Genomic DNA, 27,697 nt, shown 5'->3' on the forward strand with positions numbered 1-27,697 from the left:
TAACAAAGGCAGTTCAATCTAACACAAAGGATATTTGTTAAACACATACCGTGTATCATCATATGATGTATATATGCATTTTAGATAAAATCATGAACATAGGTGTAATGCAAAGGATAAAAATAATTGAGGACATAGGGAAATAGGAAGTGTTTATAAGGAAATAAAACATACAGCTTCTAAAGTGGCTTCAATGATCTTACCTCTTGATACTCATGCCATTGTGAAATTTCCCCCGCTTGTATGTAAGCTGGACCAACGGACTTCCTTCTAAAGAACAGAACAAGTAAATCAATAAATGTGATTCGCCACATAAACAGAATTAAAAACAAAAGCCATATGATCATCTCAATAGATGAAGAAAAAGCATTTGATAAAGTACAACACTGTTTCATGATAAAAAGCCTTAAACTAAGCATTAAAGAAACATAACTCAAAATAATAAAGACCATCTATGATAAAGCCACAGTCAACATCATAATGAATGGACAAAAGCTGGAAGCATTCTCCTGAAGAACCAGAACAAGATAAGGATGCACCCTCTCACCACTCCTATTCAACACAGTACTGGAAGAGCTAGCCAGAGCAATCAGGCAAGATAAAGAAATAAAAGGCATCCAAATAGGTAAAAAGAAAGTCAAATTATCTCTTTTTGCTGATGATATGACTCTATATTTAGAAAACCCTAAAGATTCTACCCAAAGATGCCTTGACCTGATAAATGACTACAGTAAAGTTTCAGGACACAAAATCAATGCACAAAAATAGTAGCATTTCTTTTTTTTTTTTTTTTAATGTCTTTTCATCTTCAACTTTTATTTTAAGTTCCAGAGCACATATGCAGGATGTTCAGGTTTGTTACCTAGCTAAATGTGTGCCACAGTGTTTTGCTAGACAGATCAATCCATCACCTAGGTATTAAGCCAAGTATCCATTAGCTATTCTTCCTGATACTCTCCCTCCCCGCATGTACCAACAGGCCCCAGTGTGTGGACACATGCTCCCCCCATGTGTCCATGTGTTCTCATTGTTCAGCTCCCACTTATAAGACAGAACATGTGGCATTTGTTTTTCTGTTCCTGTGATAGTTTGCTGAGGATAATGGCTCCTAATTCCATCCATGTCTCTGCAAATGACATGATGTCATTTCTTTTTATGACTGCATAGTATTCCATGGTGTATACATACCACATTTTCTTTATTTAGTGTATCACTGAAGGTCATCTGGGTTGATTCCATGTCTTTGCTATTGTGAATAGTGCTGCAACAAAAATGCATATGTATGTATCTTTATAATAGAATGATTTATATTCCTTTGGGTATATACCCGGTAATGAGATTGCTGGGTCAAATGGTATTTCTAGTTCTAGATCCTTGAGGAATCGCCACACTGTCTTCCACAATGGTTGAACTAATTTACATTTCAATCAACAGTGTAAAAGCATTCCTATTTCTCTGCAACCTTACCAGCATCTGTTGTTTCTTGACTTTTTAATAATCTCCATTCTGACTGGCACAAGTAGCATTTCCATACACCAAAAATGTTCAAGCTGAGAACCAAATCAAGAATGCAATCCCATTCACAAAATACACACACACACACATGCACACACACACAAACACATCTAGGAGTACATCTAACCAAGGAGGTGGAAGATCTCTACAACTACAAAACATTGCTGAAAGATATTGCAGATGACACAAACAAAGGCAAAAATATTCTGTGCTCATGGATTGGAAGAATCAATGTTGTTAAAAGTGTCCAAACTGCCTAAAGCAATCTACAGATTCAGTGAAATTCTTATCAAATGCCAACATCATTTTTTTGCAGAATTAGAAAAAAAAATAGATTCTAAAATGTATATGGAACTAAAAAAGAGCCCAAATAACCAAAGGAATTTTAAACGAAAACAACAAAGCCAGAGGCATCACATTGCTGGACTTCAAACTATACTACAAGGCTATACTAACCCAAACAGCATGGTACTGGTACAGAAATAGATACATAAATCAATGCAACAGAATAGAGAACCTAGAAATAAAGTCACACACCTAAAACTAACTGATCTTTGACAAAGTAGACAAAAGTGAACAATGGGAAAAGGACACTCTATTCAATAAATGGTGCTGGGAAAACTGGCCAGCCATATACTGAAGAAGGAAACTGTACTCCCACCTCTCAGCATGTACAAAAATTAACTCAAAATGAAATGAAGATTTAAATGTAAGACCTCAAACTATAAAAATCCTTGGAGGAAACCTACTAAATATTCTTCTGGACACTGACCTAGGCAAAGAATTTATGACTAAACCCTCAAAAGCAAACACAACATAAAAAGTAATTTACAAGTGAGACCTAGTTAAACTAAAGAGAGTCTGCATCACAAAAGAATCCATGCACAGAGTGAATATACAATCTACAGAGCATGAGAAAACATTTGTAAACTATGCATCTGACAAATGACTAGTATGCATAATCTGTAAGGAACTTATAGGTTTGTTAACAAATCAACAAGAAAAAACAAACAACCTCATTAAAAAAGTGGGCAAAGAACATGAACAGAAATTTCTCAGAAGAAGATATAAAAGTGGCCAACATATATTTGAAAAAATGCTCAACATCACTAATCATCAAAGAAATGCAAACCAAAACACAATGAGGTATCTCATGCCAGTCAGAATGGCTATTATTAATAAACCAAAAAATAACAGATGTTGGTGAGCTCGCAAAGAAAAAGGAAAGGCTTATACATTGTTGGTGGGAATGTAAACTAGTTCAGCCTCTGTGGAAAGCAGTTTGAAGATTTCGCAAAGACGGAATATAGAATTGCCATTGACCCAGCAATCCTATTATTGAGTATTTATCCCCATTCCAAAATAAATCATTCAAAGAGACACCTGTGCTCCTATGTTTATCTCAGTACTATTAACAATAGCAAAGTGATAAAATCAACCTAGATGACTGTCAAAAGTAAACTGGGGACTGGTTGTGGCTCACGCCTGTAATCCCAGCACTTTGGAAGGGTGAGGCAGGTGGATCACTCTAGGTCAGGAGTTCGAGACCAGCCTGGCCAACATGGTGAAACCTCGTCTCCACTAAAAACACAAAAATTATCTGAGTGTGGTGGCACATGTCTGTAATCCCAGCTACTTGGGAGGCTGAGACAAGAGAATCACTTGAACTCAGGAAGCAGAGGTTGCAGTGAGCTGAGATCATACTCCAGTCTGGGTGACAGAGAAAGACTGTCTCAAAAATAAAATAAAATAAAATAAATTGGATAAATAAATGCAGTACATATACACAATGGAATACTACAGAGACATAAAAAAGGACAAAATTATGTCCTTTGCAACAATATGGATGCAGCTGGAGGCATTATACTGTGTTAATTAATGTAGAAACAGAAAACCCAATACCGCATATTCTTATCTATAAATGGGAACTATATGCACTGGGTACACACAGACACAAGACAGGAACAATAAACGCTGGAGATTCCACAAAGCAGCAGAGAGACAGAGGGGCAAGGGTGGAAAAACTACCCTTTGGGTCCTACGTTCACTATTCGGGTGACAGGCTCAATTGAAGCCCGAACCTCAGTATCAAGCACTATATCCACATTAAAAACCCACACATGGGCCGGGCACGGTGGCTCACGCCTGTAATCCCAGCACTTTGGGAGGCCGAGACGGGCAGATCACGAGGTCAGGAGATCGAGACCATCCTGGCTAACACGGTGAAACCCTGTCTCCATCAAAAATATAAAAAACTAGCCGGGCGAGGTGGCGGCGCCTGTAGTCCCAGCTACTCGGGAGGCTGAGGCAGGAGAATGGCGGGAACCGGGAGGCGGAGCTTGCAGTGAGCTGAGATCCGGCACTGCACTCCAGCCCGGGCGACAGAGCGAGACTCCGTCTCAAAAAAAAAAAAAAAAAAAAAAAAAAAAAAAAAAAAAACAAAAAGCAAGCCGGGCGAGGTGGCGGCGCCTGTAGTCCCAGCTCCTCGGGAGGCTGAGGCAGGAGAATTGCATGAACCCGGGAGGCGGAGCTTGCAGTGAGCTGAGATCCGGCCACTGCACTCCAGCCTGGGCCACAGAGCGAGACTCCGTCTCAACAAAAACAAAAAAAACAACAAACAACCAAACAAAAAAACCCTACACATGTACCCCCAGAATCTGAAAAAAAGGAAGACTCCTTTTTAGCGATGGGATGGGATGTTGGAATGTCACACCAAGATCGGGCTACACAAAGGCGGCGATTTGCACCCAGCCCAGTCTTCAGTGCTTTCACTTGCCTGCTCAGTCTGCCATGTTGAGAGCTGCCCTGGGAAAGGCCTGTTAGGCAAGGACCGGAGGGAGACCCCTGTCCAAAAATCAGAAACCCGGGACCCCAGCCCAATAGCTTGAGAAACACTGAATCCTGTCAATGACCCCATGAATGAGCTTGAAAACGAATCCTCCCTTTGTCAGGCTTCACATGAGAACACGGACCTGACCGAAATGTGACTGTGACCTTGTGAGATACTTTGGGTGGAGGCCCCGGGCTAAGCTGCACCCACAGAAACTGTGAGATAATAAATGGTGGTTACTTTGAAGCCCTCATGTTTTGAGTGATTTGTTATGCTGCAATAGACAACGAAAACTGTCAGGAATAAAATGAGCACATCAAAAATTATATTGGCATTGTGTGGTGGGTACACAATTGCTAGAAGCAAGTCCAAATCTTAGCTCTGGGTCTGGCTTTCTCTGAAGAGCTCAAGCAAAGAGAGACACTGCCATGCCCAAGAAACAGCGTCCATAAGCTAGATGCAACTGAACTGTTGAGGAGAATCAGGGCTTTTCTTCACACTGGAGCTGGAAGAGATGTTTCCCATTAGTTCTCTTAAAGTGATACCGGGTGATGGACTAGGTGATGTCTTTAACACCATCACTAGAATAAATAAATATCCAGGGCTCACTCCGAATGGATAACATCTCTCAGTATTAGTCATTGCCAGAATAAAGCTTGAGTGTTTTTACAATAAGCTACAAAAACTATAAACATACATCATTCTAATGGGCAAGCTTGACTTTAAGGTAAAATTTAGAATATGCAGACAGGTATTTGGATGAACAGATGAATTCTAACTCTATTCTTAATAAGAATTGGGGAGTAGAAACTTCAAGGCTGTAACAGAAGGCAAGACTCAGAAGTAAAGATATTTTGTGTTGCATTTTGAAAAGAGCTCCATACATTTTAAAATCAAAATCATTTTATTAAATTAAGTACAATATTCGATGCTCAGGTCGCACACTGATCTAGACGAGATGCCACATCAGGAAGTAGTTTTAGCAAGTGGGGAAGGGGTTAGCATCCCCATTCTCCAGCCCGGAGCTCCAGCCAGCGTCAACAACTAGTGACGTCCTGTCTGTCACTGAACTACAGGCGGGCCCACAGACCGCCAGTGAAGGTGTGGAGTCTGTGGCTTCAGCTGTAGCGAGTTTTCTCCTTGCAATTGCTCATTGCGTCCCAAGCTGGGGAATGACTATAAGGTGTTCAGAAATGAAGAGTACTAGGTTATTTTTTTTACCTACCTGAAGCATATGTGCCCTCAGGACCATTTTTATTTCTTCCAACCCAAATGACCTTGAAACAGGGACATTTATTTCATGTGCTACTAATGACAAGGTAATAACTGTTCATTTAAAAACAGTGTTACGAGATCTCTCTTTTCCTTTTAAATCCCTTTAATTTTCTGCAAATGTGATTTTGTTTGTTTGTTTGTTTTTCTGACATACCTGTCTCATTGACAGAGCTGATCTCCTGGAGTAGTTCAGAAAGAAACTTGCTGTTTACACAGACTATCAGCAGCACAAAACCTCATTTCCCTCCCTGCCTTTTCCCTGATATGACCAAAGGGAACATGAAATTGTGGGGATTTGTGGAGAGCGATTTGTCAGCCTTTTCTTATTTACTTGGACTGTGAGATATAAATTGAATCTGGGGCTCTCTCTTCAAGAATAAGTTATTTGTTATCAAATAAGATAACATTAGCGGATCGGACAAGGATAAGTTGTTTCTCTTATAACCTTGTTAGGTGTGTGAGGGTGCTCTGAGTTCTAGAATAATGGTTTGCTTTTCTGTGTACACTTGGCTTTCGTTTCTGACTATCTCATTTGAACACCCTCGGTCTGCTGGATAGTGAATGTCTTTCCACATAAAGTGGAACAGACTGAAGACAGCGCAACTCCGTATTACAGCCGTTTAACCGACATGGCAGGTTTTCACGTGGTTGCCTCAGCTATTGTGATTATTGCTGATTGAATGTACACTCTATGAGAACTGATTAACAATGTCACGGCTACTAGATTGCTTGGTGAACTCACTTGACCTTAGTGCGAACTGTGGCACAATTGGTGCTTGAGAAATCATCAAAACTTAAAAGAAAAATGAAAAGATAGTAGTTAAAATATGAGTTGGCAAATTTTAATAGAAATCAGCTGCTCTTCAAATTCCTTAGTTGACTTGTTCCGTACTTAGGTAGTGACTCCAGTCAGATATGGAAATGTTGAGGCATCTGACGCTACCTCCAATGTGCAAAAGCATCCACACATATGGAATAAAGAATTTCCCCAAATAACAAAAATGCAGCTGCAATTACAGAACAAACACGTTGCCTCCTATATCTCAGCACAGTTGTTTCATTTTTATGGTGCTTATTTATGTAGTCACTAATCTGGGATATTCAGTAATTTGCAGCGGGCCCTTCATCATTAGTGTGAGTTAACAAAATGGTTCTGTTGTCCTTAGTAATTAATGTAGTAGGAAATGAGGAAGATACAACACATTCTGAGGGCTGCTCAATACCTTTATCTTCCTTTACTGTCTGTTAGCTAAATATGGAATTTTAATTTCCTCCCTAATTATTGAATGATGATGACAGTAACAAGAGCAACAACACTGCTCATTGTGAAGTACATTCTAGGCTGGGTAGTTAATGATTATTCAAGTTTTTTAAATGAGAAAAACATGGTATAGCACAGTTAAGAAATTTACTTGGGGTCTTACAGCTAGTAAATGGCATGTTAAACCAATATTTTAAATTTTACCCATAATTGGTTAACATTTTTCGGTTTTCTCGGTATTAGTTATATGTACAGATTGAGTATCCTTTAAAGTGTTTGGAATCAGAAGTGTTTTGGATGTTCTTATTTTGGAATATTTTGCCTATACATAATAAGATATCTAGGGGATGGGATCCAAGTCCAAACACGATACTGATTTAAGTTGTAAATACACCTTGAAAACACAGACTGAAAGTAATTTTAAACAATATTTTAAATAATGTTGTGCATGAAACAAATTTGGTGTACATTGAGCCATCAGAAAGCAAAAATGCCACCACCTGAGCCACCCATGTGATAATCTGTGTTTTTTTGGCATCACCATCATTCATGACTGAATTTATATGCTAGCGATAAGCAATCTTGTGTGTGCTTATTCACACGTAAGTACTTAATGGTCACAAATATGACATAGCATTAATAGAGTGAAAAAACAATGTGTGCAGGCCGGCTAAGCAGCACAGGAGCGTCACCAGATACCTGTATCAGCTGCTAAGCAGCAGCGACAACAAACAATGGCAGGTGTCTGTTCTTCAGCTACCACGCTGTGCTTGATTAAGGTGACTGCACACCGTACAGTAACCCCCTTGGGAACTGTGACTAAACTGTGTGTTGTGTACCTGTGTTTTGACTGCTACCCATCACCTGAGGTCAGGTGTGAAATTCCTGCTTGTGGTGTAATGTGGGCATGAATTCTGGAACATTCTGAATTTTAGACTTTCCGATTAGGAATGCTTAATCTGTAGTATTCTGTTCTAATGTTGGTCTTTGGTGTTGCAATTATTGTCTTAAGATTGTGTTTGGTCTATTAAAAGTTGTAATGATGACTACTGAAATGATTTTGAAATTAGTAGTTATTCTTTGTAAAAAGAGGATTTTGAAGATCCAATATCTTTTGTCAAAAATCTCACCAATAAGTTAAGAAGATCTAAATCTTGCCCCCCCCCACACCCCCTTATGCTTTAAAATCTATCTTTCCCAATGTGGTTCCCACTGCACATCTTGAGGGGATCTTCTCTGGATTTCCACGTAAGCATTGTTCAGAAAATGCTTTTCAGGCAGAACTTTGTCCTCCGGAAATCCCATAGACTAGCAGGTTGTAGGTACCATTCGCGTGGATAACCAACTCTGAGGGCAATGATATGAAGTTAGATGAAAACAAATGAAAATACCATCTGTTTTGTGGTTAGACTATTAATCTCACTATAGTGGTAGGTCATCTATAGTAATCCCTTTGGCTTTGGAAAGAAAACCCTGATCAACCCAAGTATTAAACAATGACAAGCCCCTAAATAGCTAAAGCTTAATCCAAATTGCCAATTACAGTTCCAAAATTTTGAAAAGTGAACTTTATAGAAGAGCTTATTTAATATGGCTAAAAAGCATGTTTTTGGTACAGAAGGTGCTCTTATCCAGTAGTTTTCAAGAACTTCAAGCATAAATTTCAATTTATACATTTCATTCATGCATTATACAAACGCAGAAAGTAAAAACTGTAAAGTGAAATCTGTTCTTCCAGCATTCCTAATGAATTCTTTTGTGATATCTCCTTCTGGGATTTTCACATTCCATCACAGAGTCCATTGGTTAATCCAAACTTTTACCTTCACAAATTAGCCCATATGGCTTAAATCTAAAAATATATTTTTTTTTTTTTTAGTTCTAATCTTAGCAGGCTAGGGAAACTGGGGTTTCTCTAGAAAAGTTACAAATGAGAGATAAGCCTTTTATTTTGCAAATTCCTCAAGATGTGATACAAACTTGATTGGAGCAAACACTTCCGTGTCAATGCAATGGATTCCCCATATAACTTCCGTGGAATGTGCGTGAGGCTCTTGTTGGAGAGATGATCCAGTCAGAAGTCAGAAAAAAGAAAGGCATTTGAATGGTATTTCTTTGCCAGTTCATATCCACTGTCTCTAAACCATATACTCTTATTTTCCACTGGAAGAATGAAAGGGGAGCAAATAAATGTAGGAAGAAAGGAAACTGTGAAAACAGGGAGGAAAAGAAGGGAGAAGAGAGGAGAGTGGAATGGAAACAGAAACAGGACATTTATTATCCACTCTCGGCTAAGGTGAAGTAGAAGCTCATTAGGCTATGAGGAGACCCAGAGCACCCCCTTTTCTTTTTTAGCAAACCTGCATGAGCTTATGGCTTTTCCCCAGCCGGGCAGGTTTCCTGAACCGCCCAAAGTGCTATTGAAATCTGTCTCTTGGAGGACTCTGGAGTGTGTCTCTGTCTGAAGAGCCTCGTAACTGTGACGTTGACAAACATCCCTTGCAGGACACTGAGAGACGGTAGAACATTTAGAGTTTTGTGATTCACATACTGCAAAATATATACCTATTGATCTTTTTTTTCCTTCTAAGAAAATGCTCCTTTGATACATTTGGCTGAAGAACTGGAAAATATGGGTTTTGTTTTGTTTTGATTTGATTTGGTTTTTCCAAAGGAGAGATAATCGGTGAATTCCACTGGGGATGGGTGGTTGTTTAGGCAAGTGTAATGTTCCATAAATTATCTGGGCCTTGAACTATTGCCGTGTATGGTACATGAGTGATGCATACAACCCCAAAAGGATTTATTCTTTATTTTCCCACCCAGTTTCAGAGGGAGAAAATAACCGGCAGCCAGGAAATAGTAACAATAAACTTCACCATGCTTTAAAAGCCAACGTTATTCTCATTTTCATTAAAGGACAATAAAGCTCATGAAAATAATCCACATATTGATGCTATTCGTCATCTTCCTCGTCACAAATTAAAAATCACGCTAATTAAAAAGATATTCATATATATATGTAAAGCTGTTGTTTTTAGTCTTTTAAGAAGAGCTCATACTATATACGTGTACATATAGTTTTTCAGCTTTATTAAGGCATAATTGCCAAACATTGTATGAATTTAAGGCATCCAACATGATATTCTGATGTATGTATAGACTGTGAAATAATTACACAATCAAGCCAACCCACACATCCATCACCTCACCTAGTTGCCTTTTTTTGGTGGAGTGAGAACACTTGAGATCCACTTTCTTAGCAATCTAAGTGCAAAATGTATTATTACTAACTATAGTGACACTGCTATGCAGCACATCTCCGGAGAAAACTTATTTACCTGATAACTGAAAGGATGTATCTTTGTTTTAGCCTTTTTTTAAAGTGGTTGAAAAGAAATAATCAAAAGTAACCTTTTTTTACCTTTTAAAATGTACTGTTAAGCTTTTTTTTTTTTTTTTTTTTTGAGACGGAGTCTCTCTCTGTCTCCCAGGCTGGAGTGAGTGGCGCGATCTCGGCTCCCTGCAAGCTCCGCCCCCCGGGTTCCCGCCATTCTCCTGCCTCCGCCTGGGAAGTAGCTGGGACCACAGGCGCCCGTCACCAGGTCCGGCTAATTTTTTGTATTTTTAGTAGAGACGGGGTTTCACCGTGTTAGCCAGGATGGTCTCGACCTCCTGACCTCGTGATCCGCCCGCCTCGGCTTCCCACAGTGCTGGGATCACAGGCGGGAGCCACCGCGCCCGGCCAAAATTTACTGTTTTTAATGCAGCACAAATATAATATTTGATAAATGTTACTTTTATATATGTGATTTCTGGCATATGAAAATAATCTCTTGTTAGCTGTTTTTAAATATCTTTTTTCTTGATGCTAGTTGAGATTTAGAGGAGAATTTAAATGTAAAAACCCTGGAACAGTTATCTCAAGAAAAGGGTCTCCAGCCTCTTAAGCCATGATTTACATGAGGAATTGCCAGGAGCAGCAGTCATTGAATGGGAAGCATGAGGCTGCTTTGTGTTTATGTTTTAGAATTCCCCTTTGACACCTAATTCCTAGTGTGAAAATATTGTTTGGCTCCTTATTAGCTAATTTGAATCTACTTTATGGTTTACATAAAATAAATTCTCCTAGGAGTTTGTAATCCGGGAAATGTTCTTGATACTGTGAAACTCTTTGGGGAGGCATATGGTTACTTCATCCAGGATCACACTTCTTCAAAGGAGAATGTTACCAAGTTCGCTGCTCCACAAGTGCGAGGGAGAGCAGGAAGGCTCACTCAGTGAAACGTACAATACCTGTAGGATTTTACTTTAATCCCAGATTTTCCTAAAACAGTCTTTAGAACCACCTTGAAAATAATCGCTTAACATTCTTTCCCCTATTCATGAAGTAGGGTGCCTTATTATTTAATTTATAGCACAAGCATTTTGTGAGACCCAGAAATATTGATAATATGTATTAGGATGAAAGTAGAAACTCTGGCTTGTGTCTTAGACCTTCAAAAGTTAGAATTTGTGGAAAATTAAGTAGCAAATTCATTTTTAGCTTGTTTTATTTCTTTGTTTTTATTACATGGGGATTTGTGGTTACAAAATAATTATAAACTTTTAGAACTGGAAAGATCTTAGAAATAATCTATTGGACAAATGAGGCAATTAAAATCAAAACACGTAAAATGGTGTGCCCAAATCTGCACAGTGCGGGAAAGTTGTCTTCCTGCTGAATGGATGCGTTTTCTGCTTTCGGGGAAGATTGAGAATCATGATTATGCACCCTGCCTCCTCAGGGCAAATCCCACTCCCACCTTACTTACGACTTGGAGTTTGGCAGAAAGTTCCGTGTTCCGACAGCACCTTGCCTCTCTGGCAGTAGTAGATTGGCCAGGGATATTGATGGCTCAGGGATGATCACGACAGCCAACACTGTTGAGTGCTTCCCATAAGCCATCGTCTTTGAAGCCCTTAATATGGGTGAGTTTGTTTAACCCTGACGATGATACGCTTTGGAATAGACACCACTATTATCTCCATTTTCCAAATGAAGATCCTGAAATGGAAGTACATTACTGAAGACCACACATCTGGTAGCGGCAGGGCTGTAGTGCAGCGTGGCTCTCCAATCTGTGTACTACATAGTAGGCATGTGATTAGGACAATCTGAGGACAGTTATTGGCCCAAAGTTGGGCCCAGGACATAAACCAGGCCAACAGGAGCTATTTCCTGGAATTTTTCAAACAGAATCTAGAGAATAAGGTGAAGGATGTTTCTGATGGGCAGGGTGAGAGATGTCAGCCACAGTTCTGTCAGATCATATTTCCTGCCAGGCTGAGGAAGCTCGTCGGAGAAATGGAAGCTAACACATGTGGAGATTAGAGATTGGAGAAGGCAGGAGTGTCATGGGGGCACTTGGCTGTATACCTGCTGTTCCCTGCAAAGCTTTTAGTCAATTACATTTTTCTCTCTTTCCTTTTCTTTTCCATATGTAAATCAAAGGAGATTGCTTAATTTAAAAAATTATTGATAAGAGCGAATCCCTACTTAGCTCTTACTATGAGTTAGGCATGGTTATAAGTGCTTTTTATTTTATTTATACCACTTAATCCTTAAGATAATCTAACGCAATAGGTTCTAGTTTCAATTCCCATTTTATAAAGGAGAAAACAGGGGCATAGAGAAGTAATTAACCCAAAGGTATTATGGTTAATACTGTGACTACTTGAACACAGGTCAAACTAGAACACAGGTCTGTTTGACTCCGAACTTGGTTCTTAGCTCCATGCCCCACATACCCCACATGACCTAGGACAGAGAATCTCCATTAACAGTGAAAACAAAATCATTCCCAAGTGATTCAAAAATACTACCAGTGTTTATATCTCCTCTATGGGGCTGACAAGATCTAGGAGTGACAATTAGTTGTTGGCATTACCATAGTAAATACTTGTAATATCAATAGTGATCACATATATTTTTATATTCATTAATAATAATGATGATGATTTTTTATAAAGTGCAATGCACTTTAAGAAATTAGAAAAAAATATTCTGATTTATTTTCCTCAAATTACGTAAGAATATTTTTATGGATAAAAAATGATAACTTAGAAACAATTAAAACTTGAAATAATTATTAAATAAATTGGATATCAGTTTCACTGAAATAACAGTTCTGGAAATTCAAGCTAGGCTTTTAACTCTCAGTCACATGTGCTTTCTTATAAGCCACTAGAAAAGTGTCATGTAAATACAAATTAGTCTCATCCTAAAAGGCAAAGTAAACAGCAAAACATGTACCCAGTGAACGTAATGAGCAGTCACACTTAAGTTCAGGCTTAAGCTGTGGGAACATTCTTTTTATCCTTTAGCAATAAATCCTGTTTTGACTGAATTGTAGTGTTTGGATAATTAATCCAATTCTCTCCACATGCGCATTTATTATTAGTGTTCTACATGGTCTAGCTAAACCCCAGTGATTCATGAAGAACAATCATAACTGTAGAAATCAGTCTCCAAAATGTACTTCCAAAGCACAGGCCAAGCATTTCAATAAGCTGCAGCCCGCATGTACCATTAATCCTGCATGCTGCTTTATAAGTGTGGCCTACTGGATTATATTCAAGGCCATTTCTCCATGTGTTCAACTAGAGAGCAAGCTCTTTAAAGGATGGACCTCAAAGGAGTATCATGAAAGAAAATATGTAATATTGCAAAGTGCTTAGCCCTTTATAACTCTCCTTTCGTTTTTATTCATTCAACAAGTTTTCGCTGACCACTTCCTTGGTGCCAGGCCTGAGGCTCTGGAGATACAAGCAATGAGCAAGAAGTGGACATGGGCCCCATCCCAACAGAGCTTACATTCTCAGGGAGGGAAGCAGCCCATAAGCACACCAGCAAGCAAGCAAGTAAGTCTGCAACAGTAATTAGTGCTCGGAGGGAAAGTGTGGCATGCACTGCCCCAGATCCATCCTTGGGGAGGAGATGTGGAGGCTGAAGCTTGAATGGTGAGACAAGGTGGCCTTATGAAGAACTGGGCAGGAGTGTTCTGGGTCCCAGGAGCAGTTGGGACAAAAGCACTGTGGTTGAAAAGCACTTGCTCCATTTAAGAAGCAGAAAGGCCGTCCATGTGGTTGTGGAACCGCGAGTGAGCTTGAAGAAGAGTGGGAAAACTGGGAATGGAATGGTAGGAGAGTTTTAGAAAGGGGCCACGTGGTTTATGTCCTAAATCAGAGGTAGACACACTTTTCCTCTCAAGAGCCAGAGAGTAGATGTTTTGGACTTGGTGGACTGTGTGGTCGCCATGGTGACTACTCAGTTCTGCAGCTGTGATGCAAAAGCAGCCACAGGCGACCTGGAAATGAACGGGCATGGTGTCTGCCGACACAGCTTTATTTATTGGAACAATAAACTGGGAATTTTATTATTAAACCTCTTTAAAAGATAACCCGGCCTTTATGGAAATACGATGATGATATGATAACCAAGAAGAGTCCAAATCCCCTGTGCAGTTCAGGCAGGGCTCTCAGCGGGGGGTCAGGTTCAAAGAAACGCCAGCCTCACACCACAACGTCCCTGTAAAGCGGTTGCAAATCTGTATGGAGGTACCTCAAAAAAACACCAAGAAAGGTTCCCATTCATAATAAGCAAGCCTTCCTGAAATACTTATGTTTTTTCACTTATTTCACATACCGACAGAGCTGTCGCCTAGATCTTTTCTTCAGTTTTAACTTGTTATTGGTATGTGATATTGATTGATACCACATATCAATAACATTGCATTCTGTATAATTATACATATTTTTGGAGTACATGTGATATTTTAATACAGTATATTGTATATTAAAATATATTGCATATATATTTATTATAATATACAATATGTTGTATATTAAAATATCACATGTACTCCAAAAATATGTATAATCATACACAATACAATGTATAATGATCAAATCAGGGTAACTAGGATCTCCGTCACCTCAAACATTGATCTTTCCCTTGTGTTGGTAACATTCAAAATCCTTCCTTCTAACTATTTAAAAAGATACAAAAAATTACCATAATTTCCCTCCTGTACTATTGAATATTAGAACTGATTTTCTTCTATCTCATCATGCTTGTGTACCCATTAATCAAATCTCTTTATCTGCCCCACTCCACACCCTTTCTGGTCCCTGGCAGCCATCATTCTACTCTCTAGTTCCATGAGATTTTTTTTTTTTTTTTTGGCTCCTCCATGAGTAAGAGCATGTGATATTTGTTTTTCTGCACTTGGCTTATTTCACTTCCTATAATGACCTCCAGTTCCATCCATGCTGCTGTGCATTATAAGACTTCACTCTTTTTTATGGCTGAATAGTACTCCATTGTGTATATGTATCACATTTTCTTTGTCCATTTGCCTGTTGATGGATACTGAGGCAGATTCCACTTCTTGGCTATTGCGAATAGTGCTGCATGTCATCTAGCTCTTGCTTCCTCTCTCCAAACTTCTCCACACTCACCAAATCCAGCCCAGGTGGACTGTAATTATTGTACCCATTAAGTCTTTGGAATCTGTCATTTCCGTTTATACCAGGAGTTTTCAGGGTTCACGGAGTCCACTGCTTTTTAAATGATACATAGTCCTCGACATGTCTCCTTTTTCTCCTTCCCTATTTCAGTTTACATAAACCGTACATATGATTAATTGCTTTCAAACACCCCAGCCTCCCTTGCCACTTTCTCAATGTCGTTTTCATCAGCAAAATCCCTAACTTGGTTAAACCCAACTGTCTGTGTATTAAATGTGGCTGGAGAACAACACACACCCTGGTTGGCTGCATTCTGTCTAAAATCGTCTATAAATCTCCAGTGGCAGTTTACATGACCCTGCAATCCAGGCATCTTTGCCTATCCAGTTTAACTTGTTCACTTTTTGAAACAATTTTCCGCCCTTTTCTTTCCAGATATTTTCAATGGTTTAAAATTTCAGCGAATTATCTTGTCACATATGTAATTGAGAGCATAGAAGTTCTCAGAATGAAACTTTCTCTTTGTTCACTGTCAACTCTGTCTAAATTCTTCTGTCTCTATGCACTCACTTTGTCTTCTCTCCTGTGGTGGTGGAGGAAGATCCCTGGCTCCGATCAAAGGCAGTTCCTCACTGGTGCTCTGTATCTTGCCCTTCTCCACTTCTAGGGACTTTTACCCGGCAAAGAATCCTCCTTTTTCTGCATCTCAGTTTCCCATCTTCTTCTGAATTATCATCATCAGCTTGCTCCATAAATTCACGGCTTCAGAAACCTCTCTCGAGCACACTGACCCATGTCTTCCTACAGCTACTGGCCCGTTTCTCTCATTCTTTACTTCACATTTTCTTTACAACCCAAGGCATCTGGGCTTCCATTAGCACCATTCCACTGAAGCTGTTCCTGTCCAGGTCACCAGTGGTACCAAAGATGCCGAAGGCACCTGTGGTGTTGGCCAATCCAAGGTCTCTCTCCTGGTCATACTTTGCCTCTCAGACACATTTGACATCAATTCTATTCCGAAGATCTTTTTCCACCACATCGCAATTCTATGCTTTTCTTTTTTGTACTTCACCGATCACTGCATTCTTCTAAGTCAAACTGTTGTCTCCTCTTTTTGTACTGAGCACGTAAATATTTGGGCCTCAGAGTTTAGTTTTAGGTCCTGTAGTCTTCAGTACCCAACTTCTCCCTAGGATAGCTCATCCAGTATGGAGCTCTTAATACTATGTATATGCTAATGATGCTAATATTTATACCCTCAGCCTAACCCATTCAAACTCATGTGGCTGCCTTCCTATTTGACACTGTTGCTTGGATATCTAATAGACAGCTCAGTTAACCTGTGCAAAAGGAAACTCTTGTCGATTTTTTAAAATCCCTAAATTGATTACTCCTCCTATCTTTTAATCCACCCAGTTATTAAAGACTAAAATCTAGAAACCACCCTTGATCTCTTTTACCCTTAGACTCCATATCTGACCCAATAATAAGTCTTGCTAATTCTATCACCAAGATGTATCTGGTATTGGTCTACTTTTCATCTCTGTGGAAACCTCCATACTCCATGTCATCATCATCACCACATGGAATACAAAAGCTTCCTAATCAGTGCCTTGTTTCCACTCTGGCTCCCATTAATCTATTTTATCTTCTATTTTGTTTTTACAAGCTAGTATAATTCTTCTAATAGCCTGAAGCAGATCACATTACGTTATGTCTCTTCTCAAAATCTTTCAACAGCTTCTAGTGCCTTTTGATTCAAAGGAATCAAATTGAAATCCTTCATCAGAGCATACGGGACCCTGTTTTCTCCCCATCTTGTCTCTACTATTGTCTATCTCGGTCACTGCAGTCCAACTAGTAGGTACTGACTGACTTGCATCATTTGCATATCACCTTCCTGCCAAGGCATCCACAGACCACTCAATTTAAAGTAATTCAATCCTAGTCAAGTTTTAATATTATTAATCTGAATTATTTTAATATTAATAGGACGAATCTGTATTACCTTAATATTATTATTCTGTATTATAGACTTCTAGTCTTTAGTTATATCTGAAATTATTTTGTTGACATGAGTACACAAGAGTGGAAGCCTCCTCTGTTTAGGTCCTCTGTGGTATTCCAGCACCTAGAACTATGTCTAGAACAGGATAGAGACTCAGTAAATGTTAGATCAATGTATGATGCCTTTTACTTTCCTAGATTCTCCAACTCTGCATCTCTTACCTTTACATTCAACCTTCACATTAAAGGCCCAAGAACTGGTCAGACAGAGCCAGCCTTCTCCTCTGCACACAAAAGGTAGAACAGGGCCACGACTGTATTAATATTTTACTCTAGTAATTAATAAAGCCATCATTTATGGAGTTTTCTCATGTGCTTTAATCCATTCTTTAATTTACCCTGTCAACCACCTTGCAATGTGTATTATTAGAAATCTAGTTTATGCTGTATGTTTTCCCGTTCCTAAGGGGGCCACCCGTTCCTGATTCTGTGCAGCACTCTGGCACCTCCAGGTCTGGTGGAATCAATCTTGCTTCCCTGGACCAAATGCTGGACCCATGAGCTGGAGAGTCAGGGTTCGCCTTCTCCCTGGAAACATGAATTGGCTCAGGGATGGTCACATGATCCAAATATGACTAATTGTTCCTCTTTGGAAATCTTGTTGGAAAGAGTAGGAAAGTTGCAATCTTTTTTTCTGACAGGTTCAGAATTACATAGGACCTGACATATTATGGCCTCTCTCTGGAAATGAAGCCCATCACAGAAAAAGCAGGCATGAGTGATGGAGAGCGCACTCGTCTGAGCTCACGGACACTGCCTGAGTGAACCCGTGCTTGCTATCTTTGGCACTTCTCACAAAGCTGTGGTAAAAAGCCTTTTTGTACCTAAACTAATTTGAATTGCATTCCACAAACCCTTGACTAATTCAATTATTATTCTTATTTTTTAACTGGGGAAAATGAAACTTAAAGTTAAGACACTTGCCAGGAAGGAAATATTTGAGCAAGCCTTTCTTTAGTAAATAGGATAGGTCTAATATGGACTAGCATTTTAATTATTTTGATGATATTTAAATTTTTTCCACTTTAAAAACATTTTATTAGGTTTTTTTTCTTAGTGTATATACGAAATTCACACAGGAAAAAACCATCTTACATTAAGATAATTATTTGGATTTTTTACATATATATATTTTTTTCTCAAAACCTATTGTTTAGTCACTGGAATGAAGTTCATTAAAGAATTGACAGCAATTGGAAATTATGTAAAATGATATAGGAGTCAAGAGAAGGATTAATGAAATTTGGTGGTTGATACACACAATTAAAGCAAATGTGCAAAACTGGTTACTTTACCTCAAGACAGTACTATCTTTCAGGAAAGTAAAACAAAAAATGTGTCTCCTCTATACTGGCTGCATTCTAAATTACATAGACTGAACATGAAATACAAATGGACTTATGGGTTAAGAGACAATAAAGGTACTCCCGTTCTTATTTTACACTATTGGTAAATATTCGAGTGTGTCAATAAGCAAAAGGAACATTAGTTAATTCAGAAAGGAGAATGCGCAAACTGAACTGTTCTGTGACTGATGGGAGAGGCTGATAGAATTCACAGATTATTGGAATACTAATCGCACCACATTGGCAGCCTCGTCAAATACCATTTTGCTTTTTATAGATGGTTATACCCTTCACTCACTTAATCAAATCAGAAAACTTGGTCATCTTAGATTCCCCACTCCTTTTGTTCATCTTCCCTGTCATTACCATTTCAAATGGGCTCTCTTGTCTTAGAGTCTGTGCACGCTGCGCTGGCGCAGCATCTCTTGCTTGCCCAATCTCAGGATCTCATCTTGGTGCATCAGGCTCTGCCTGTGACAGTCCAGCCTCCGTAGAGCAGCCTCCACAGAGCCGCGAAGAGTTATTTAAAAGAACACACTGAATTGCACCACGTTTGTGCTTAACTCTTGAAATCTATGTTACCTGAAGAATAAAGTTCAAAAATAGGCTCCTTAGAGAAGTATTTACTTGTTAGGCACATAGTTGGAAATGGGGGTACCAGGAGAGATGAGATATGGGCCTTCCTGTAAGGTATCTGTGTAAGGTTGTGTGATCGGGAGGGTGAGGTGATATCCAAAAGCAGCCATCTTCATAGAACATGGAAAGCTTGTTACAGATAGGGACCAGAGCCCAGTGAAGCTCAAAGGGACAGGACTTAGCATCGCCTCTGTTTTCAGAAAGGCTTCCTGGAGGAAAGATGACAAGTTGGGGCTCAAAAAGTCATCCAGGCTCAGAAGACAAAGAAGCATAGATTATTATCCAGGCAGTTATAAGAGCAGAAGAAAAGGTACGAAGAGTTTTTCAATAATGGCAAACAGTTCAGTATTATGAAAACATAAACAATGATGTAGGAAGCTGAGGCTCAGAGGGATGGAGAAGGAAGTAGAAGTGAAGGATTCATGAAGATCACATACATCACACAGCCCTTTAACCTCTACTGATCGCATACTCTGCTGAGGATACCGAATAAACCAGAAAAGAAGCTCGCCCAGCTTGTCTGGAGTTAGCAATCTATAGCTTTAGAGCCAAATACATAAAAGTAGTGCAAGTTCTGATGAATACTATGAAGGAAAATGTAAGTTATTGATGTAAAAAGTGAGAGGATAGATGTACTTCAAATGTGATGGCCAGGGGGGCTCTCTGGGCAGGTCTCATTTGAAAACAAGAAGAAACTAGTACATGCAAAATTGGAGAGGGTTCTATTGCAAGGACCCTATGCTGAGAAAGAGCTTGACTTCTTGCAGAACCAAAGGAAGACCACTGTGCCTACAAAAGCAAGTGGGGATTGGGGAAGCGGCCAGAAATGAGATTGATGAGCTAATGAAGCACCTTCTCAAGGCCCTGGAGCTCGTGGTAAATTATATGGATTTCATTTCAAGTTCAGCGAGAAACCTTTCGATGATCTTAAACAAGCAAGCATACACCATGGTGTGGAGTTTGCATATCTTGAGTCATGGGGAATCAATAATAGGTTTTAATCAGGGAAGTTCATAACCACATCTAAGATGACTCACTCCAGAGGTTGGATGAAGAGTGTTATACACATGAAATAAGACTAGGGTAAAATGTATTGATTAGGAGGACGTTGTAGTTATGCAGGCAACTGATCTTGAGGCTGGTATTTGTATAGAGAAAAGGACACAATTGAAAAATATTTTAGGCTGGGTGCAGTGGCTCATGCCTGTAATCCCAGCACTTTGGGAAGCCGAGGTGGGCAGATCACCTGAGATCAGGAGTTTGAGACCAGCCTGACCAACATGGAGAAACCTGTTTCTACTAAAAAAATACAAAATTGGCTGGGCATGGTGGCACCTGCCTGTAATTCCAGCTACTCAGGAGGCTGAGGCAGGAGAATCACTTGAACCTGGGAGGTGGAGGTTTCAGTGAGCCAAGATCTCACCATTGCACTCCAGCCTGGGCAACAAGAGTGAAACTCCATCTCAAAAAAAACTAATAATAATAAGCAAAAAAAATTTAGAGGTAAAATCACCAAATGTTGTAATTAGCTACCTGAAAGAGTGAGTGTAATAAAAGAGAGAAAGTAGTTTAGAATAAGAGTTGATTTTATGACATGGTGAATAATAATGCCATGAGCTGGTATTAGATAATACAAGAAAAGGGCACATTTGGAGGAGATCATTACACTATCCCTTGAATTTTGAGAGTTTGAGATATTGTGGAATAGCTAAGTGGTTATCAATAGGTGGAAGTTGGATATAGAAATCTAAAATTCAGAGAAGAGCAAGCTAGAGAGACAGATGTCAAAGACATCGTCATATATATATTTGGCAGTTAAACTATGAGTGAATATGAAAAGAACATAGAATGGGAAGAAAAGTAGAACAAGAGCTGAATTTTGAACGACATCAACATTCAATGTCAGGTAGAGGAGGGCCCTTGTTCTGAGATGAGAATGAGTGGTAAACGAGGGAAGTGAACACGTGTGAAGCCAGGGAAGTGGAAAGGACCCAGAAGGAGAACACGCATGACACGCAAACACAACAGGAGACCCACTGAGATAAGGATGCAAAAGCGTCCCAGAGAATTGGCAATAACAGGGTCAGTGATGTTGGTCAGAGCAGGGAGAGTGCAATGGTGGGGCAGAATTGGGATTGCAGTGAGATTAGGCAGGAGGAGGGGAGATGAAGTCATTCTAAGAACATGGATCAGTCTTCATGAAGGAAAGGGTAGAAAAGAAAGAGCATGGTGGCTGGTGAGGGGTACTCATTTGTTTAGTTCTTTTAATTATGCAAGACATTTCAAGCTTTTTATAGACTAAAGGGAAAACACGAGAAAAAAGGAGAGATTAATGAAAAAGGAGATAATTCATTAAGTATGATCCCAGAGAACAAGCGAAGAGCTTGGAGTCAGAGTCCCTGAGGAGAGTAGCAGAGAACACCAATCTGGAAGTAGGGTCAACCATAGAGGAACCTTGAGGGACTGACAGGTTAGCTCTTCAGCACAGAGCCAGGAGTACTCACCCTCTGCCCCAGTCTGTCTTAAAGCCTCTTTGCACCACTCTTTTCTCCACAGATTCTCAGTCCTTTCCACACCTACAAGTTCTGCTTTAGACACCAGAGAACCAAGTCTCCAAGGAACACCATACACTTTCATCCTTGTGTTATTCCATGGTCTCCATCGTCTTCCCTTTTAACTCCCCTCCCCAAATCTACTCTCTTGCCCTATGTCTTAGTTCTTTTGGGCTGCAATAACAAGACATCTGAGACTGGGTGATTGATGAAGAACATAGATTTATTGTCTACAGCTCTGGTGGCTGGGAAATCCAAGATCAAAGCGCCAACAGATACAGTGTCTGATATGGGCCTGTTCCTCAGGAATGGCATCTCCTCGCAGTGTCCTTCCAGGGTGGAAGAAGCAAGGATGCCCCCTGGGAGGGAACTAACTTCATTTGTGAGGGCGGGACCTTCATGACTTAATGTCTTCCAAATGGCACACTTTTTAATACCATCGTATCAGGTATTAGGTTACAACATATGGACTTTAGGGGCCACTAGCATTCAGTCCATACCACCTAACTTTGGCCTAACACTCATCCCTTTACCCAAAGTTAACATGGGGAAATATTTTCATTATACTTCAGATCTTATAAAAATGTTTTCTCCTACTAGTCATCCAGATGCACATAAATAAACAATACTTCCTTTCCCACATTCCCATGGATGTGTTTGAAACCTAGCTAGAATGGGACTTCTGTGAGGCCAGGAGTCATGCTCTATTCATCTCTCAACCTTTGGTGTCTGGTGCAATGCCTGGCACATGCCCGACATTGTGTTGAAGGACAGGATGCATATCTACAGTCTTCATGTTAAAGATGGAAGCCTTGATGTCTCCCCTTAAAATTATTCGTCTAATAACTAACATACCTTCTCTAGCTCAGAAACTTAAAAAGCATGCTTAGTAATATGCAGAACCCCTTGTAACTCTACTTGATGGATGCTCTCCTCTTTTGCATCTTCCTATTATCTCATAACATGAAGCTGAATAACAGCCATGTATGTGTAATTAATAAAATATGCAAATATTTTGTATCATTGTCTTCAGCTTACAAATCAGAATGAAAAATTGCTATATTTAGTGTGTCTGGTTGTGCAGCTTTCTTCAAATGCCTCTCCTCTCCATGACCCTTACTGTGAAAATTAATTGGGTATCTCCTCTGACTGCTCCATTCATTCATCAAACATTTATTGCCAGGCACACAGATAACAGTAAGAATAGATCTTCCTTCCAAGGAATGCACAGTCTAATAGACAGCAGTGGGAAATAATGACAAAATTGTTTTCTTTTAGTAGAATTTTTATCTACAGAGCAAAGAATTACAACTCTAGATCATCGCCCTGAAATTTCTTTGTTGGAGATCATCCCCAGATGGTTAGGACCCTGTCTGAAGGTTTCCTGATTCTGCCTTTGTTTGTTGTGTACAAGGCATGTGAGATGGTCTTAGGTGAACTATCCTGGATGGCAGCTGATGCCTTCCTCTGCTTCCACAGAGTATTCTAGGAGCAGGGTGAGAGAATGGGCCTGCATTTTCCAGCACTCAACAATCCTGCAAGGGACGAGGTAAGGTTCCTGCTCCTGTACCTATTACTTTCCTTGTTTTTCTCTGAGTGAATGGAATACCAACCTAATTGACTCAGAAGAAGAAGACTGCAGTAGAAGATTGGCTACATTTACTTACTAAATAAGTATCATTGGCTTCCTACTTCACCTGGCTGACTTGAAAAGAAAGCCAGCAGATATCTGTCTTTGTGCTCTTCTCTTTTTTACATGTGAATGCTGGCTGCTTTCATTTTGTGGTCATCTGGTGATAAGATTCTTTCTTGGGAAAAGGATTAGATTATTAGGTTTAGTCTAAGCAACCTGTTCCAGTTTGATTTACAAATAGCTAGAATTTGGGGTCTAGCCCAATTAATAATGAACTGGCATTTGGATTTACCTTTCATCTGTATCCCTTAGGCATTCCATCAGAGAAGGGTGGCTGTGCCAAGGCAAGATTCGGGTGTCCCTTAGAACTCTTCAGAAAACAACATCTAACTGCTTTTGAAGCCTCTCTTTAAAGCCTTAAATGCTTTCCTATCAATGGGGCCAATAAGAAAAATATACATTGGTTATAGTTTTATATACATTGATGTAATTATAATTGATGTATAATTGATATAATTATGGAATCAAAAAACTAGACTGACACACAATTTATTAAATTTTTCATATGTCAAATTATTTCATGTTACATGTGACTAATTTAATGATGATTAGTAATTTATACGGGATTCTTTCTTCTACCTCATTGCAAGAGACTAACAAGCATGACCCAGTTGAATGGAGTCTCTGCTTGGAGACCAGACCATGATTTCAGACTATCCTCACACTTATAAGAAGAAACATTTAATTAAAAGACTTTTAAGTCATTCAGAGAATGGAAATCAATTATTTCTCTTCTGGGAGAAACTGGTAAAAATTGGACTTTAAAAAATTTACATGCAATAGGAGCTCTCGAGTAGAGCTATTGTTAGACTTTAGGGGTAATTATCAAGGAAAATACTAAGCTTCTTTCATTAAAGACTTGTAAAAACTATCTTGGTTAGACAGAGTTTTTCCTGAAATAAAGAGAATAACTTTTATAAATTTTGTGTTTTTTTCCAATACCATAATACTATGCCAAATTAATATTTCTATGACTGCATTTGGTACCATCTTTACTATGAAAAAATATACTTTAAGGAACCTTTTTTCTCAAATATATGCAGTTATGAAAGTTTGTAATCTAATTTTCCTTCCCTGCTACAGTTCATGATGGTTTCATTACCCAAAGAACTCAATAAACCAACTGTTTCATTATTGCTGACAAACAACTTGATCAATAAAACTGCTAACTTCACAAAATGCAAAGGTTTCTAGGTGAGAGGAGAGAAAATGTGACTCTAGATATTTTAATCTTTCCATATCAATCAAGAAAAATCCTTAGAGCCCCATGCATGTCTCCAGGAAAAATTATGTGTGTGCATGTGTGTGTGTGTCTGTGTGCATGTTTGTGTGTGTTTGAGGAGCTAAAGGATAAGGGTCATTAACTTCCATAAGTCACTCATACCATATAGAAAATAAGATGTCAATATGATTCTATACAATACAAATACATAAAACTATCTTTATTTTCTTGGAGAATAACTTACTTTAGTTATTTCTTTAATCTTTGAAGTGCTTCTTTTCAAATAGTTAATCACATTTTATGATTGTATGTTGGTTGGCAAATTTGCAGGTAGCGGTTACAAATTGTACATTTTATTTCAACTCTCAACCTAAAATAATATATAATTTATTGGATGATTATTATTCTGCAATTTAACATTTTCTAAAGACTTGCTGTTTTACAACTGTATGGATACTTAATACAGTGATAAAAAGTTCTCAATATGTTAGATAAGAATACAAATAGCAATAACACAACCTTTTGGCCTCTGATCCTCAGTTGATTCTATGAAGTCCTTCTATGTTCTTGAACAAAACACTGTTGTCCCTATCAAAGACTCACTTGACTTTTTCCATTTTCTCTTTAGCAAAAATGAAGCAGTATTCACTGTGGCAGGTAGGAGCAGTAGCCTGCTGTGCAGTAAAGAGTCGACCTATGGACCAGGCCCCGTGACTCATGCCTATAATCCCAGCACTTTGGGAGGCCAGTGCAGGCGGATCACCTGAGGTCAGGAGTTCGAGACTAGCCTGGCCAACATGGCAAAACCCCGTCTCTACCAAAACTACGAAAATTAGCAGGGCATGGTGGTGCTAGTCTGGAATCCCAGCTACTTAGGAGGCTGGGGCAGAAGAATCACTTGACCCAGAAAGTGGGGGTTGCAGTGAGCCAAGATCATGCCACTGCATTCTAGTCTGGGCTACAGAGCAAAACTCCATCTCAAAAAAAAAAAAAAAAGGAAATCGGCATATGAGTTTTAACTTGTTGAAACCTTAACTACTTATAGTCCACTGTTGACTGGAAGCCTTATCAATGATATAAATAGTCAATTAACACATATTTTGCATGTTGTATTTGTTATTTGTGGCATTATTACAATAAAGTAAGCTAGAAAAAAGAAAACGTTACTTAAAAAATCATAAGGAAGAGAAATCTATTCACTGTTCAGTAAGTGCAAGTGGACCATCATAAGGTCTTTATCCTCATCTTCATGTTGAGTAGACTAAGTAGAAGGAGGAAGAGGAGGGGTTGGTCTTGCTGTCTCAGGGTGGCAGAGGCAGAAGAAAATTTGCTTACAAGGGCACCTGTGCAGTTCAAACCTGCATTGTTCAAGGGTCAACCTTATAGAGAAAAGTCATGGAGAACAAGGAGGGTGCTAGATATTCATTTAATCCAGGATATTCATTTACTCGCCCATTCCAGATGTCTGTATGTCTGCTGTCATATGTGCTAGATATCCATCTCATACTTAATGTGATATTGCCCACATAAAGTTTTAAGCCTTCCAGTGTATTACAGTAGTCAATATGAGTGCTAAATAAATATGAGTAGTTCATATATTGATGCAGGAACATGATACATTTATAAAATGACATGAGAATGTGGAGACTGTGGGTCTGATGATCAGTCAGAGAGACAGAGCAGTGATTTAAGACAATAACATCTTTCCTAACACAATGAAAATGTAAACATTTACCCAAACCCATGTGAAGTATTTAGAACGTTGGAAGGGAACAAAAGATCATTTGTTTTCTCACACTTGTACTCTATCCACTTCAAGATCGGAAATAAAAATGATAAAGAGATATTGCTATGTTGGGTCGTGGAGTTTAACCCTGAATTACACACTGTCTTTGTCTTGATTGTCATTCCCTGGTTATGGAACTAAATTCCTACCAGAAGCCAAATCACCCTTCGGTAGTAAATTAAGCACTGAGGAATATACATATTTTGTTTTAAATCCTGGAAGAATCCCATGCCAATTGTGTGTACGGGGGGTGTGTTTTACATGGTGGGCTCCAAGCAAACGCTGCAAGATTCTGCTCAGCTCTGCTCCAGATTCTTACTAGACATCCGAGACCGCACCTGAAGAGCTGTCCGCATCAGGCCTCAGGCCCTACCCACGGTCTCTCCAGTTTTACTCCTGCAGTGCTGAGCGAATCTCACTAATCTTACTGGCATTGAGCTTTGTGCCAGATCTGGGGGTAGTAACAAGGTTGTTAGTGTCTTGAGGAGCTTTTCAAAGTCATGATCATAAACAAGCTTTAAAGCTTGGGTCTCCAAAAATCAAAGAACAAGATGACACACCTTCCAAAGAGAAAATTTGCTTTCTGTGCTACAGAGTTGCTGCCAATAGATGCTTTTGGGTGACTACACGAGGCTGCGCCTTTGGATTAAAACAAGAGGTATTCATTTAATCACCTGTTCCAGATGTTTACATATCTGCTGTCATGTAGGCTTCTCTAAAAGTGAGGTTTTAATAAGGAAGAGAGTTTTTAGACAGCACCCCCCTTTTTCCCATGACAGCTGACCCTTGAACAACGCAGGTTTGAACAGCACAGATGCTCTTCTATGCAAATTTCCTTCTTCCTCTCCCACCCAGGAGACAGCAAGACCGACCCTTTCCCTTCCTCTTTCTCCTCAGCCTCCTCAACATGAAGATGACAAGGATGAAAACCTTTATGAGGGTCCACTTCCACTTATTGAACAGTGAATATATTTTCTCTTCCGTATGATTTTTCAAATAACAT

Source organism: Trachypithecus francoisi, unplaced genomic scaffold (genome assembly GCF_009764315.1).
Source record: "Trachypithecus francoisi isolate TF-2019V2 unplaced genomic scaffold, Tfra_2.0 Lachesis_group1, whole genome shotgun sequence".
NCBI classification, from domain to species: Eukaryota; Metazoa; Chordata; class Mammalia; order Primates; family Cercopithecidae; genus Trachypithecus; species Trachypithecus francoisi.